The sequence below is a fragment of the Xenopus tropicalis genome, chromosome 2, assembly GCF_000004195.4.
Source record: "Xenopus tropicalis strain Nigerian chromosome 2, UCB_Xtro_10.0, whole genome shotgun sequence".
Classification (NCBI taxonomy): domain Eukaryota; kingdom Metazoa; phylum Chordata; class Amphibia; order Anura; family Pipidae; genus Xenopus; species Xenopus tropicalis.
This window is the reverse complement of record NC_030678.2, coordinates 19,015,894-19,032,827: the sequence shown is the minus strand read 5'-3', so window position 1 is coordinate 19,032,827 and position 16,934 is coordinate 19,015,894. Positions and strand designations below refer to the sequence as shown.

The 16,934-nt window shown below is 38.7% G+C and overlaps 1 long non-coding RNA gene across 1 annotated transcript; it reads left to right on the top strand.

The window, feature by feature from the left end:
• Window positions 1-11,907: 11,907 nt before the first annotated feature.
• LOC116408664 lies at window positions 11,908-15,949 on the top strand. The gene is made up of 5 exons (XR_004221131.1): window positions 11,908-12,042; window positions 14,216-14,481; window positions 14,579-14,617; window positions 15,129-15,198; window positions 15,816-15,949. It is a non-coding gene; the product is annotated as an uncharacterized LOC116408664 (long non-coding RNA).
• The last annotated feature ends 985 nt before the right edge of the window (window positions 15,950-16,934 follow it).

Here is a 16,934-nt window from a genome sequence, read left to right as displayed (position 1 = left end):
GGCGAAATGCGAATATTCGCTGTGAATCCATGCCTGCCGAAAAAATTAGCTCATCACTAATGTTTATGTATCTTATGCAATCCATTAGTTAGGTATTTACAGCAGAGCTACAAAGGTTATGAATAGTGATGAATAAATTGGCTCATTCAGTGTAACGCTGAAAATTTTTCAAGACCGTGGAAAAATTAGCAAAATGGTAAATGCGAAGGTTGAAATTACTTTTGAGTTAAGGAGTTTTAAAGGAGAACTAAAGCCTAACTAAAGAAGTAGGGAAGAAATGTTGTACATTATGTTTCGGCCTTCTGTACCAGCCCAAGGCCCCCACAACCCTCTAGCAGAGACAATCTGTGCCCCCAAACATGCCCCAGTAGCCCCCCATCTTCTTTTCTGCTTATTCACTTCCCATGCTCTGTGCTGCTATCAGTTACCTGAGCTTAGGGACTCACTCACAATAGACTGTGCCACTAACAAAAATCAAGATGGGGAGCTCCTGTGACAACTTTGAAGGCTTGGATCAGTACTGTAATAGAGATGCTGAACTTATAGGCTGGTGCAATAAGCTCATATGGCTTATCTACTCAAGTTTATTTTTAGGGTTTAGTTCTCCTTTATATATAAGTATTTTTGCAGTAGCACATACATTGTCCTACTTGGTTAGAGAAGCTTATTTCCACTATGCTACAGCTGTTCTGCCCAGACAGCTATTTAGATAAACAGGTTGAGGGCTCAGATCCAGTTTGTTGATGCGGAAAGCAAGGGGTGCAAACTAATTACATCAGCTGTTTTTTAATTTTGTTTTCAGCACAAAAGACGGCATTTTTTTCTGCCGAAACTAAATGGAAGGTGACATTTTAGCATGGATTTTCAAAATTGTACAGCAATGCGGAAAGCAAAAATTTAACCTCAGAACTGTACTGGGTAAAAAAGTTTGTTCATGCCTAGTTATGTGAGTTTGCACAGGTACGAAAGCACTGTACAACATGACCCAAGTAATATATCTGTCGAGAATATAACGTAATGAAATGTGTGAGTTTAATATATTCTTTACACTCACTGATGAAGAAGTAGTGAGATGAGGGAAATGTTATTTTTATGTTTATGTTTTTTCTGTTTCCTTCCCATAATTATCCATGTGCTGGAATCTTAATTATAGCTTCAAACATGGGGACTTTCAAAACCACCAGGTGCAAACTTCTAATCTAGTAGCCTAGACTGGCAATGGAATTAAGAAGCACCAACTACTGAGAGAAATTTGGCAACTTTCAAGAGGAACCATGACATGAAAAATCTGTTTTACCTCAGATGCCTTCAGTACTTAACTCTAAAGCAGTGGCAGTCTCATCTCCAGCCAGGATCCATCTGACTTCCTGTAGAGCAGCCTCATTAAGCTCCGTAATTTCTATTGCCAGTAAAACTGTACAGGTCAGGGGACTGTTGGCCTTAAAACCTGCTCTACTGAATAAAATACATCAATATGTGAGCAAATATTTTGTAAATAGAGGCCCATTTTCTCTTTTGATTGAAATCACTTGTTTGCAACATGTTTTCTGTAGAACGTTGTTCTCATTCCAATCACCATGCCTTGCAGAGCAATTCAGCCATGAATACACTAAATTGTTTATTGTTTCAGTCCTTTTCCTTTCTTTTCAGCTGGGTTTGACTTATACTTCAACCCGCTGAGACACAGGGGTTGATTTATCAAAGTCCGAATTTTGGACTTTGTACATTTTGTACCACAAAAGTACGTTTGGGAAAAATTTGTATGAAATACGAAAATTTCTGATGTGCGTTAATTGGCCGAAAAATCGCATTGTGGTTGTACGAAAATATTGTGGTACGATCCAAAAGTTCTGACATTTTTGTATCCGAACAATCGTAAACGGAGCGAAAAACTTTCGTACTTGTTGCAACAAATATGATTTTGTCGCACAAATTGTCACAAAGTACGAAAAAGTTGCGGAAATTGACGAAAAAATACGCACAGTTCTATATATTAGAAAAAATACGAATTTTTAGCATTCGGACTCAATTGTAGTTTAATGAATAGGCCCCACAATATAGTGACTCAATTTAGGGGAATATTTATAAGAATTAATACAGGTATAGGACCTGTTATCCAGAATGCCTGGGACCAAGGGTATTCCGGATAAGGGGTCTTTCCGTAATATGGGTCTCCTATCTTAAGTCTACTAAAAAATCAATAAAACATTTATTAAACCCAATAGTATTGTTTTGCATCCAATAAGGATTATTTATATCTTAGTTGGGATCAATTACAAGGTACTGTTTTATTATTACAGAGAAAAGGGAATCATTTAACCATTAAATAAACCCAATAGGACTGTTCTGCCCCCAATAAGGGGTAATTATATCTTAGTTGGGATCAAGTACAGTACTGTTTTATTATTACAGAGAAAAGGGAATCATTTAACCATTAAATAAACCCAATAGGGCTGTTCTGTCCCCAATAAGGGGTAATTATATCTTAGTTGGGATCAAGTACATGGTACTGTTTTATTATTACAGAGAAAAGGGAATCATTTAACCATTAAATAAACCCAATAGGGCTGTTCTGCCCCCAATAAGGGGTAATTATATCTTAGTTGGGATCAAGTACAGGTACTGTTTTATTATTACAGAGAAAAGGGAATCATTTAACCATTAAATAAACCCAATAGGGCTGTTCTGCCCCCAATAAGGGGTAATTATACCTTAGTTGGGATCAATTACAAGGTACTGTTTTATTACTACAGAGAAAAAGGAAATCAGTTTTAAAATTCTGAATTATTTGATTAAAACGAAGTCTATGGGAGACAGGCTTTCCATAATTCGGAGCTTTCTGGATAACGGGTTTCCAATACCTGTACTGAAAAATGGCTAAAAAGTCACTGTAAATTAGACCATCTATTTATATGGCTTTGTTGTAGACAATGAGCTAAGAATTATAGTGACCTTCACATTTAGGTAATTCCCAATAGTTAGTCAAGTGCAAAGCACAATTTTGCCAATGTATAAAAGATCTTAAATTATTTTATGACAAAATAATGCAGAAATAATACAAATATTTTCTGCATCTCTAGACTTTCTGGAGTCCATTGAAACCAAAGGTATAAATAAATACATTCTGTGCTTTTTTCAGGCAAGAATTAGTCAGGTTTTTTATAATCGTTTTACAATTATGTTGCTATTTTATGATCAGCTACACCATTAGGACAAACATTTAATGTTCTTTACAATTTTGCAAATTTTCTTCTTAAAGACAGTGATCAGTAAATCCTATTTATTAACATTTTTTTGTTGCAGAAATATGTTACTTTGACTGCCATGGGCACAGATGGATTTCTATCTATAAAATACAGTATACATTTATGGATACTCGTTGTCGTTAAGAAAGTTGTATCACATTTTTTATGGAGTATCGGCCTCCATCTGGGACCTGTTATCCAGAATGCTCGGGACCTGAGGTTTTCTGGATAAGGGAGTCTTTACAAAATTTGGATCTCCATACCTTGAGGGGGTCATTTGAAAATGAATAATGATTTCAAAAACACAAACTGATGTTTATTAAGCATAAAAAAACTCTAACGTGAAATGTGGTCTAGCATTCAAGTCATAAAGCATGACAGAACTGTGGGGACGTACACAGCAATTTTATTGTACTTCCCTATGGGAAAAAAAATATTTTTTGTGTAAAAATGTATTTTTCACAAATTTTTTGACAAAGTCAAGTGGCAGCAAATTTGCGAAACGTGTTTGTGCCACAACTTTTATGTTCGTGGAAGTTTTGGAAAACAATTCGCCAATGGTGAAATGCAGAGATTCTCTGCGAATCCATGCCTGGCAAAAAGATTTGCTGATCCCTAATTATTTTCTTTAGTGATGAGCAAATCTGTCCCATTTCGGTTTGCCGAAAAATTTGCAGAACAAAATTTCTACGCGGGGGTGCCCATTTTGACGTGACCATGACTTTACTTGATGCGCAACAAATTTTTTCATGGCTAATTTTCGGTAAAGTTTCACGAAACAATTCTCCAATGGCAAAATGCGGAAATTCGATAAGAATTCATGTCTGGCGAAAAAATACGCTCATCACTCATTTTCTTTATTGAATATCATGTACTTGAAATGGGGCATTCACTTTTAGATAAAAGGGAAGATTTATCAGTATAGAAGAAAGGAATCTATGGGGTGCTGGAGCCTAGCAGAAGCATTGAACTCTAACACCCCTCTGAATCATTTATCCCCACTGCAAATTGTAATATAAAAACAATACTTTTACCCACTGGTACAAATGATTCCAGACTGGTTATGTTTTACCAAGCTGTAACTACCAACATCTTTACAAATTGTCTTTATTTTTATAGTTTTTAAATTAACTCTATCTCTCTCCATATTAGAACTTAATGCTATTTGCTAAATGCTATTTGATTTCTAGGTTCAGTAAAATAGGCAATTTATGAACAAACTTTTAATATTTTTTTTTTACAAAATGTCCTTTTTGCTTCCCCCTCGCATACAAATAAACTGTTCCTGTGAAACTATTTTTAATTGCCAAACAGATCCTGACATGAGCAGAGTACAAAGGGACTTCTAGGCCACAGATGAACAATTCAGTGTTCTGTAGTTTAAGATAAAGGCTTTTTTGTAGTTGTCATAATTAAGCAAGGATCGTCTTGCTTTGTTGAGCTCAGCTTTTGTTGACTATTTAGCAGGACAGAAATGTTCTTTTCTTTTCGGTATCAAACTAAACCAATTATACAAAGATTCCGTTTATTCATAATACTTATTATTTTTTGTGCTTATGAACAGCAGCATGTACAATGTGAGTCGGTGGTTTTCCTTCCAGTATAATTCTCTCTACATAAGGCAGATGATATTGAATCAACGCCAGTGAGTCCTACCCGAAGGCATGGACTCCGATGCTCATGTGTCCAAGGCATCAGCCAACAGTTCCACCTTCGCCGAAGCTAGGGTGAGCCCCACCAGGTCACGGGCAGATGGCTTTTTTACATGCGACCTACCTTCTCAAAGATCCTGAAGAACTTACAATCCTCTTATAAAGCCTTTATTAGTGTAAAGCAAAAGAACCATAGTGGTTGGGGAGAGATGGGATAAAAGGAGCCCAAGAGCCCCTCTCAAATGGATGAGAGCCTTCTTAAAACTAAAATTAAAGGATTTGACCTTCATTTAAGGCATTATAGGTGGGGACATGTAAATGACTCTTTAAAGAAAAACATGTTTGTTTGTTTTTTTTCAAAAGACATCAGTTAATAGGTCTTCTCCAGCTGAATACTGCTTTTTTCAAAAATGCAAACAGATTTTTTTAATATTTAATTTTGAAATTTGGGGCTAGCCATATTCTTCATTTCCCAGGGTGCCACAGCAATGTGACCTGTGCTGATAAACTTCAGTCACACTTTACTGCTGAGCTGCAAGTTGGAGTGATATCACCCCCCTCCCAGCTGCCAATCAGCAGAACAATGGGAAGGGAGCAAGATAGCAGCTCCCAGTAGGTATCAGAATAGCACTCAATAGTAAGAAATCCAAGTCCGGCTTGGGACTCCTCCAGTTACATGGGAGTAGGAGAAACAATAGGTTAGCTGAAAGCAGTTCTAATGTGTAGCTCTGGCTCCTTGTGAAAGCTCAGACCCAGGCACAATGCACTGAGATGGCGCCTACACACCAATATTACAGCTAAAAATACATTTGTTGGGTCAAGAATAACATTTTAAATGGCAGCGTGTATTATTTGCTATGTAAACAGTGTAATTTAGAAATAAAAAGTATAGCAAAAAAATCATGACAATTCCAATGTCCCTTTGGTCAACTTTGCATCCAGAACCACTGGTTTAGTAGCACAAATACAGCTTAATACTTCAGAGCCATATATCCAAACTTGCAGACAGCCTGTTTCAATCTTCTTAGCTCTCATCAGTGCAAGATATTGGAGCATGGCTGAAAGGGTGGGACTTGGAAAGCAGCAAAGCAAAAGAACCATATTGGTTTCAGGGCTAAAAGGAACCGAAGAGACCTTCTCAAATGCAAGACATGCAGTGAGAGCCTTCTTAAAGTTTTTATTATTGCATGCAAAACAACCATAGCAAGCAAAATGTTGATAGATGAAGCACTCATTATTAAACCTGCAAAAGAGTGCTTTCTTTTTTATAATATTGCCTACTATGGTAGGGCTGCCACCAAAATATTTGTATTTATCTGGCTAGATTGAAAAATTAAGTCTGCAACAGAATCAAAAATTAAAAATACAAGTCTTTATTATAAACAATTAAAAAATCAAACCCCATGTATGTGGCCTCCCTAAAATGCACTGCCTGGGACCCTGAGCACCCAGGCACAGGACCTGATCGGTGAGTGCGCAGCATGTCAGCCTCTCTGCACGAATGTACACCATTGCCCCCTGGAACCGAAGGTCCCTCCTCCTCCATGTGCGAAATGTCTCATTGCTCCGGGACACCAAAAAGGCAATAAACTATCCATAGACTATCTGTATCACTATATTTGTAAATATATCTTACCTTGAAATGTAGTAAATATAAAATCACTTATTATTATAAAAGAGAGTTTCTTCAATTGTACATTCTTTTTTCAATATATGCAACCAACAGAGAAAACTACAAGCAAACCAAATTTCTCTGATTGTAACTTAACCAGTGATCTCCAACCAATGGCTCATAAGCAACCCCTTGGATGTTTCACCCAGTGGCCTCAAAGCAGGGGCTCATTTTTTAATTCTTGGCTTGGAGGCAAGTTTGGTTGCATAAAAATCAGAGTCTCCTGTACGCTGCCAGTCATATAGGGGCTACCAAATAGCCAACCGCAGCCCTTATTTGGCATCCCAAGAACTCTTTGATGCTTGTGTTGCTCCCCAACTCTTTTACATTAGAATGTAGCTCACAGTTAAAAAAGGTTGGGGACCTTTGCTCTTAACTATAATTAATTATCATTGACCATTATTAGCAGTAGATTACACAAAGGAAAGCATTTTTGCATTCATTGCAATATATATTCTGGTTTTCATATGGTTCTCTTTCTAGAGGCAACCTGTATTGTAGGTTAAGCCCATAAGATAATAGCACAAGAAGCCCATAAGATAAACAAAGTACAGGCCAACTGTTTACTTATGGCAGGGATCCCCAACCTTTTATACCCACGAGCAACATTCAAATGGAAAAAGTGTTGGGGAGCAACACAAGCAATGGAAAAAGTTACTGGGGTGCAAATAAGAGCTATAATTGGCTATTAGGGGCCTCTATGCACACTATCAGCTTACAGGGGAATTAATTTGGCAGTAAATCTTGTTTTTACTCAACCAAAAGTCAGGAATTCAAATATACCTACCTGGTTTGGGGCCACTGAGTGCAACATCCAAGGGGTTTGGGATCACTGACTTATGGATACAAATTTAAAAACCATGCAATTTTTTTTCAAAGATAGAAACTGTATTTTTCATTGCTTTATTTATAGAAGCCATAACTACGAGAGGAAAATTGACTTGCTTTGTTTAGCTCGCTTATTACATTTTCCATTCTGGCACTCAGACATTTTTACCTGGCATCAAACCAATTATGTAAAAATTCACAATACTTATTATCCTTGTTTGTGCATGAGTACAGCAGCAACAGCAAGTGTACTAAAGTCACAAATTAGGGTTATTAGCAATACTGAATTTTAGCCTATTATTTCTATGCTAAAATATTGATATTTCCTTTCACATATCACATTTCCCATTGTCTTTAATATTGACTTACTGTAAGTGATACTAAGGTGTTTCCAAAGCCACATTGATGGTGATAGTCCAAATAAAGCCCTTTTTATTCCAGCTGCTGAAGGCTCTAGCTTAAAGCAAATCTATCAAGTACTTATTATGTGTAGATTATTTTTCTAAATAAATATATCTTAATAAACAATTTGTGAATCAGCATCAGTATGTATTTTTTATGAATACGTATTCTAGTCTATAGTGCAATTCTTGAGCATTTGCAGGGTCAGACTGGGGGGTGCAGGGCCCAGCGAGGCTTCTGCCTTAGGGGACCCTTCACCCCCCAAGGGGCTCCCACCGGTGCCATCTCACCCCCCCCCAAGTCGCCCCCACCACCCATCTGATCCCAACCCCAAGCACACATACCTTCAGGGTGTCGGGGGTGGGAGACCGCCGACCACCGGGGGGAGGGGGGCTCCTGGTGGGTACTGGGTATATAGTGGCCCAGTCCGACCCTGAGGATTTGATGTAATTAACTACTGATGTAATAAACTACTAAGCCGTTGTTTTAAAGCAATTTGTTACAGATCAACATCAAGTTGTATCCACTGAATTCACCTGTTTGGACCTTTGCATGTTTTGTTCCTGTTACAATCTGGATTTCAAATGGATTTAGTTGGAATGTGCAAAATATTTTTATTGTGATGAAGTTGGATGGAGCTTGTGCCATAGATTCTCAATTGGAGAAAATCTTGGCATCAAGGCATTGACTGGGTCATTTTAGGGCTTTCAACGTTACTCTGGCCTTGAGTTTGGGGTAACTGTCCTGCTTCCTCTGAGAGTCTTTATGTTTAGCAGACTCAAACACATTCTTTAACAGTACTTTAACCGGAATTTTGCACCATCCATTGTTTCTTTTACTTTAAAGGACATGTAAAGCGTATTTCACTAGGGGGTTTTAAAATAATAGGCACCCCCCAGTGAAATAGATTGCTAAGATTTCTCCCCAGGCCAGTGCTCCTATTAGTAGAAAACTGTGCCAGTCTGTGAAACAAACCTCAATAAGTGCTACACCAGCATTTTCCTTACCTTTCCTACTGAGGTCGCAGGCATCCCTTGTAAAAATCAGTGTTTGCAACTGCACAGTAGAGTAAACCCAAGACCTACTCTACTGCATGTGTGCAGAACACCAAGCACCAAAGGATAGAAGATGCCAGTGCAGCACTTAAGTAGCTTTTGTATGGGCTGGTAGAGTTATCTCCTAACAGGAGCACTGGCCCAAGGGAAAGCTTAGCAATCTATTTCACTAGGGAGTACCTAACATTTTGGCACACCCAGTGACATTACATGTTCTTTAACAAGAAGCCTAGACTCTCTTGATGAAAAGCGGCACCACAGAATGATGCTACAACTTTGAAAGGTAATTCCCTATTGGATAGCTGTATCCTTAACAAAAATAAATCTGTTTTGTTACCAGAATAAACCCTAGACCAAAAACTAGACAGCATAAAGAGCCCAAAGAGACCCAGCAGCTCAGGGCTGCACACCTTGGCCAATGAGATATTGCTACCTGGCATAATTAATAACAAAGTCCTAATTATATATATTGGTTAGGCAGGTTAGTGTTTTTTGCTCATACAGAGGGCTGAAAAGTTTCAAGTGATGAAATATGAACATTTTGAGAACTTCACAATCATCCACAATCTCTCACTCACCTCTTATTCAGACAAATCAGCTTAATCCAAATTAGAAAAGGGTCTGTGTGTCGTGAATGGCTCACAAGTTTATGAAAGTACAAAGAAGAACATTACGAGTGGGCGCACCTTGAATCTCAAGAGAAGCCTGTGAGTTTGAATGATAACATTTTCCATATGAGCAGTTACCTTAACTCTTGAGTTAAATACTGTCCCTGGAAATGGTAAATGATAATTACCTCGTTCTGTTTGCAGCTCCAATCTTTAGTTCCAATTTGCTGCGTTTGTTCAAATGCACATATGATCCAATGAATATCACTTTTTTTTTCCTATTTAAAATAAAATGCAAATCAGAGATATGGACAGACCGGGCAAATTACTTTCCTCTGTCAGACAAGAAAGGTGTGTAGCGACGCATGTCCAAAATGACTGTGATTTTTGATGATTAAACTATAGCGTATAAATGTATTAAAAATTAAACATGTATTTTCTTTTAGTTACACTTGGGGGATTAGGAAGAGAAATGGGAAGACGTTAAGCTTGAGCAGTTACATTAAATAAGAAATCTCTTGTGATAACTGTAAAAATACTGTTATGAAAGAGGAAAAGTTGATTTATACCTTAGCAATCTCCAAATATTCATAGTGAAAGCATTTACAGATCTCTAACTTTAATAAATATCTAGAATAAAAAAGAGGCAACAAATAATTAATGTTGTCTGTGAGAATGCCACTGTAGCCTATGAGGTAACGTCTGCTTCATTTAGTCTATCAGCAAGTCTGGGCTTACAGTATATTGTAACTGGCCCCTCATGTTTAGCCTGAGACAGTGGAAGCGCAATCAATAAGACCTTCTGTGCCATTAATGAATGCAAGGAAAACGAGGTGACAAAATACCCATTGATACCAATGTATTTTGTGCAAAAAAGTCACCGCCAAAAAAACATACGCACATACACACACACAGACACACACATACATCCATCACGTTCAACCATAATGCCTATACACGTAGTAAGGCATAAATAAAAAGGTATATCTATATGGCTAAACATGGCCATACACTGAACGAATGAGCAGATCTCTCGCCGATATGCCCATTTTGATGTGAGCAACATTGGGTCACAACAACAAGGATACAGGCCATTGGAGCAAAGACCGCATCAATGAGCTGATGCGGTCAGCTAAAACCTGCCAGTGTATGGCCACCTTTAGCCATATATTACAAAAAAAAACTTTAAGTGTCCCATACCTATATACTGTATGCATTATATATTATAATTAAAATTATTTATCCTTTTATCAAGACCTCTACACGGTCTATAACTTGTGTTGCAGGTTCATTAGATGAGTCCCCTGATCCACACGCACACATTATATGTGCCCTAACACACAGCCAGGGGCCCCACAACCTATATTTGGCACTTAATAGTACTTTTATATGCACCATTGTCTATAGCAGTATTGTTCTGGAAGGGTTAACAGAATATATATATGTATATATATATATGTGCTGTCTATGTCAGGGCTGTGCAACTGGAGGCCCATGGGTCAGATGTGACCAAATGATTCTTATTACCCCCAGTATGCTCGGGGGCTTCATAGACTTCACTATATGAAATTATCATTTTAACTGAATACGGCCCACCAACATGCTGTGTGACAAAGGTAGTGGCCCTTGGGCAATCATAGATCCACATGGGGAATTTGTTTTTATTCATATAGCAAAACTGAGAAACAGCCACAAATGTATATTTATTTGAGAAAGGCTGTGGAGGCAGCCGAAACGTTAGATGTGGATTGAATAAACACCTTTATTTCACCTAAGACCTGTGAGTGCGGGACATCTTCACTTGCTATTATTCCTATATCCATTGGGACTGCACCCAGGCATCGCTACTCTTTCTTTGACGTGAGTGCCTGTTTACAAGCCATATATATATATGTATATATATATACAGTATAATATAGTCAATATAATTAGTGGGTAAAGATTAGTGGCAGTGTGTATAGGAGGTTCCCTGACATAAGTGTTATGGGAGTTCTATAAAATAAGTGACATATTATGTTACTGACACATCTCTCTGGATGCAGAAACACTTCCTGTTTCCCAAGATGCAATAGTTTATATTTACTGAGTAGTTTAATGACCAACAATGAAGCAGCCTGGCCATTGCCAGAATAATGACTGAGCTGCGCTGTTCCTACACCCACCGGCACCCTTACTAGTAGGAAACTGCCCCCCCATTACATAACTTGTATATAACATTTCACCAGCTGAGGCCAAACCCCTTCCTACCCCTGAGGGTGAGTATAACCCCCATCTCTGCCCACTATTCAGGCCAAGGAAGGGACACCCTACCTGCTAAGGAGCCCCGGTTACATCTGATTTAGCAGCAGCAGGTAGATAACCCATGGCTGATGAATTAATGGATCATTCCAACAGAACAGTAAAGCAATATTCTATGTACACAATGATCTGTGTAGGTACTGCTCATATAAGGGCAAACTAATGGCATATAAACCTCACTCATTAACAGGGTACATTTCCCCTTTAAGAGTGGCTCCTGCCTTACACTGTGTGACATCAGCGCTGTGACAGTTATTCAGTTGGTTGGCATTGTAGTGAGAGGTAAGTGATCTTCCCTTCTGAGAGATTATTTGGCAAAAAAACTTTATTTTCTTCCAAAAAGAGTGGAAATTTTGATAGTGCTGTGCCCCTGAGACTAGTGGGGGTTGGATTTTAGTTCATTTGGGCAGAATTCGTCTAAAATGGGCTTTGGAGATGGCCTTAATGCTGGCTCTGGCTGAGGGACACAACCAATAGTGACAGTTGGGGGGGATAGCAGCAAAACACACTCCCCCATAAAGTATAATTATTGATATAATCATTTGGGTTGCCATGTGCTGTACTGGGCAGTATTTATTTTGTTCTAGAAATGATGATTTTAGCACCTTGTACCCTCAAATGGCTGCCCTGCTTTGATGTACTAAGTGGTACTAAGGCAAAGCAATGGCAGTAGGCTAAAGGCTATTATTTCCAGCAGAATTGCACTATTTAGCCTTGGTAAATACACAGTGTTAGAATATTCAGTTATTATTCCATGAATATCCAATTTAGCGCCTATGTTCATAAATCCAGGAGCAGAAATGATTTCCCCTTTATGCCTCTCTCCAACTGTCACTGTCACATTGTTACTATGGAAACACTGCGTGCTTTACTACTTCTATGTTTTGGAGTTGGGGTTAAATCCAACGCAGGGGTTTCTAAACTGGGGGGGTAGTTTCCTTAGGGAACCCAAAGTGGTTGGCTGGGGGGCAGGGCAACCCTGAGGGCGGGGCATCAGTAATGATGGGGCCCCATAATACTAATTTAGCAGATTCCTTCCCCCAAACTGCTGCCACTCTTACAGCTTTGAAGCTACACCCCCCAAAACTTGAATAAAATAATTATGAGGTCACCCCCAATGAAACAGCAACATTTGTTGGACGACCCCAAAGTGGGAGGGACCAACAACTGCCAATCAAATTTCACCCATTGACTTTAATGGGGAAATTGAAACTGCTGCCACACTTACAGCTTACAGCTACACTCCCCAAACTTGAATCACAGAGTCATGGGGTCAGCCTGAATGAAAATATGATGATTGTTGGATGCACAAAAGTGGGCGGAGCTGTGAACAGCCAATTAGATTTTACCTATTGACTTGGTGGAAATCCAACCTGCTGCCATTCTCACAGTATTAACCCCAAGGTCCCCAAACTTTTCATAGTTGGTCACTAGATTTCACCTATTGATTTTAATTGGTTTGATGGCAGGGTTCCCAAACTTTTTTTTAAAAACTCGGCGGAGCCACTAGCAGCCAATCAGATTTTACCTATTGACTTTCAATGGGGAAATTCAACCTGCTGCCATTCTCACAGTATTAACCCCAGGGTCCCCAAACTTTTCACAGTTGGTCACTAGGAGACTGCAGTTTTTGTTTTGAAAAGTGGGCGGAGCCACCAACAGCCAATCAGATTCACCTATTGAATTTTATTGGTTTGATGCCAGGGTTCCCAAACTTTGCACAGACAGTCACTAGGTGATTTCGTACTCAAGGTTAGAAAAAGTGGGAGGGGCCACCAAAAGCCAATGACATTTCTTTCATTGTTTTCAGGGGGAAATTTTAACTGCTGCCATTCTTTACATATTAATACTAAAGTCCCCAAACTTTGCAGTTCAAAAATAGGAAAAGTGGGTTGGGCCACTAACAGCCAATCAGATTTCATCCATTGAATTTTATTGGTTTAAATTTAAAATGCTGCCTTTCTTACACTTTTTATGCCAGGGTGCCCACTGTTTGTCACTGGGCGACTTTGACTCAAGGTTAGAAAAAGTGGGCGGGGCCACCAACCACCAATCACAATTTACCTATTGACTTTTATTGGTTTAAATTTAAACTGCTGCTGTTCCTAGGGTCCCTAAACTTTGCAGAGTTAGTAACTGGGTAACTGCAGTTCCAGGTTAGAAAAAGGGGGTGGAGCCACCAACCGCCAATCAGATGTCACTCGACTTTCAGTGGGGAAATTTAAATTGCTGCCATTCAGACACTATTAAAACCAGGGTCCCCAAACTTTGCACAGTGGTTTTTACTATATAACTGTGGTCCAAGGTTAGAAAAAGTGGACGGAGCCAACAACAGACGACACATTTTTCAACCCAACATGAAGTTTGTTCTCAAACTTCCCTTTCTAGTTTACTAAATGCATTCTGTCTGAAGTTTATTTGCTCTTATATTATATTCTATGGTCTCTCTATCCAGATTGCTATACTGCTGAGCTTCTGTACCTGCGGTTTGTGCGACTTTGATTGCTATTTCCGAGCGATTTTTTGGCTTCCCCTTTAGTTCGATCAATTCTATTCTGGTCTGAGCTTGGGGAAAGCCACTTTCGACTGAGGGTCTCCCTTGGGTGCCCCGGCCTTGTGCCGGTCCTCAAGTGTGAGGAACCCCTCACTATACGAACCAGAAGAGTTTAACATCTGGCACTTCTGGTTCCAACGGCACCTTCTGGCACACATCTTTTAGAGGTAATGTTACTGATCTTTAACCATTTGTTATGTAGCAAGTCTGCCCAGAATACTATTTAATACTGATATAATGCCCCTTTGTATCACTTGCCTTTAGGTGGCTGTACTTTGAGGCAGCAGGATGCCAGAGGTAAAGGTAAGGAAGTGCTCTTTCTCTCTCATTCATTCTCCTTGAGTGCTTGGTCTCATTATACACGATTTGACACCTTGCATAATTTTTATATATATATATATATATATATATATATATATATATAGCATGAAATATTCCATGGCCGGCACACCCTTAAAATTCAAAAAATTTTTATTGAAAACTCATTGTTTAAAAACCAACGTTTCGGTCCTCATTAGGACCTTTATCAAGGATATATATATATAGTAAGTCCTCCTATACTTACTATCCTTACTATTTATGTTACAGCTTATACCATCTTGCCATATTATACACAACCCATCCCACAGTCCACAGAAGTGCCACAGAAAAACCCTTTCTTTGAGACTATTTTGTATTACTTCATACTATATACACTGTCCTCTTCCCTAGCAGCATATACTTAGCCTCTTCCCTGGCAGCATATACTTAGCCTCTTCCCTGGCAGCATATAGATCCATTGAGAATTAAGTGCCTAACGTCCTTTTACCTACAGGTGCTTTTCGCAGTCCTGGAGGACTACATTCATCAACAGACCTTCGATGAGGCCATTTATGGCTACTATGGTAAGTATTGCGCTTAAGATCAGTAACTTTGCATTTTTGGCTCCAGAAATATAAAGGTGTCACACCCAACATTCCCTTGTAAATATTCAGAACTTTTCTTCTGCTAAACTTATGCTTTCCTTTATCTGTGTAGAGCCAACCCACTTTTTAGTAAGCCCTGTCCAGTTTCAGGGCTGCTAATTCTCTGGCAAACAGTGAGATGACTTGGTGTATACAATAAGGGGCACGGTAGTGTAATTACCAGGGGACCATGGGATGGGGGTGAGGTCCATGACTCTTTTACTTTGGGGAGGGGGACCAGAACAATGCTATTACCGCTGATGGGACAACTATATTAAAGGAGAGGTTATACACTATTTATCGATTACAGTCACTGGTAGTATCTCGCAAATCACATCCCTCCAATAATATGGGGATTAATTCTCCTTTACCTGAATACTGCAGTACATAACACCAGTATATGACAGAGCAGCCTATGGTTTCATTTAACCCAAAAATTTATTGGGAAAAGTGGAAACATGGCCACTGTCCTTGGCAAAGGCCTCTGTGCTGGTTTCTTCTATGTGACTGGTTCCCTCTGTTAGCTCAGTGTTTAATGGCAATGTGTTTCCCTGCAGAACATCAATACATTCGAAGATTTCCGGACATCGACGACTGGTAAGTAACATCAAAATGATCTTATCAATTATCTTACCTTTCCCAGATTAGATTGTAAGCTCTTTCGGAAAATTAAAAGGAGCAAATCCTCTAATTTTGCCTTGATTTTTCTTTTTCATCTATTCCTAAAACTATTATTTTGCCTAAAATGTTTATTTTTTAGTTGATTATTATTTTAACAGTATACAGGTATAGGACGCATTATCCAGAATGCTCGGGACCAAGGGTATTCCGGATAAGGGGTCTTTCCATAATTTGGATCTCCATACCTTTAGGCTACTAAAAAATCAATAAAACATTAATTAAACCCAATAGGATTGTTTTTCATCCAATAAATTTATATCTTGGTTGGGATTAATTACAAGGTACTGTTTTATTATTACAGAGAAAAAGGAAATCAGTTTAAAAATTCTGATTTATTTGATTAAAATGGAGTCTATGGGAGACAGGCTTTCCGTAATTCGGAGCTTTTTGGATAACAGGTTTCTGGATAAGGGATCCCATACCTGTACTCATTTTTATACTGTTTTGGATCATTCAAACCTGGTTACAAAGAATAGGCAGCACCTAAACAGGCACAAATGACATTTCACTCTGCACCCTACAATGCATTGTGGCACATTTTGTCTTTGCCCCATATTGTATCTGTTAAAATGAATAAGTGCACGTACAGTATAAATACAGTGAAATAGTAGGTAGGAAGTGTCACTAATCATCTGTTGGGATTTTGCTTTTTAGGGATCATTTCATCAATCAGTATTATATTGATTATGATGTTGAACACCTGAGGGACATGGCCCAATTCATCGTAATGGATGCCTATAGGGTAAGGAATCCAAAGGACACAGAGAAGAAAATTCAATTGCAAATATTTTGTGTGACTCTAAATGATGAAATGAGGAAAATTACATTAAAATCATGAGCAGATCCAGACCCTCACTGTACACAACTAAAGCTTTTCCCATTATGCAGTTTAAAGGATAATGGGTTTCAATATACCCCTGTGTCAATGTGTACAAAGTTAATATGGGTGAGCAGAAACTAATAAGAAATGTGTGAAGAAGAATGTGTGAGTTTTG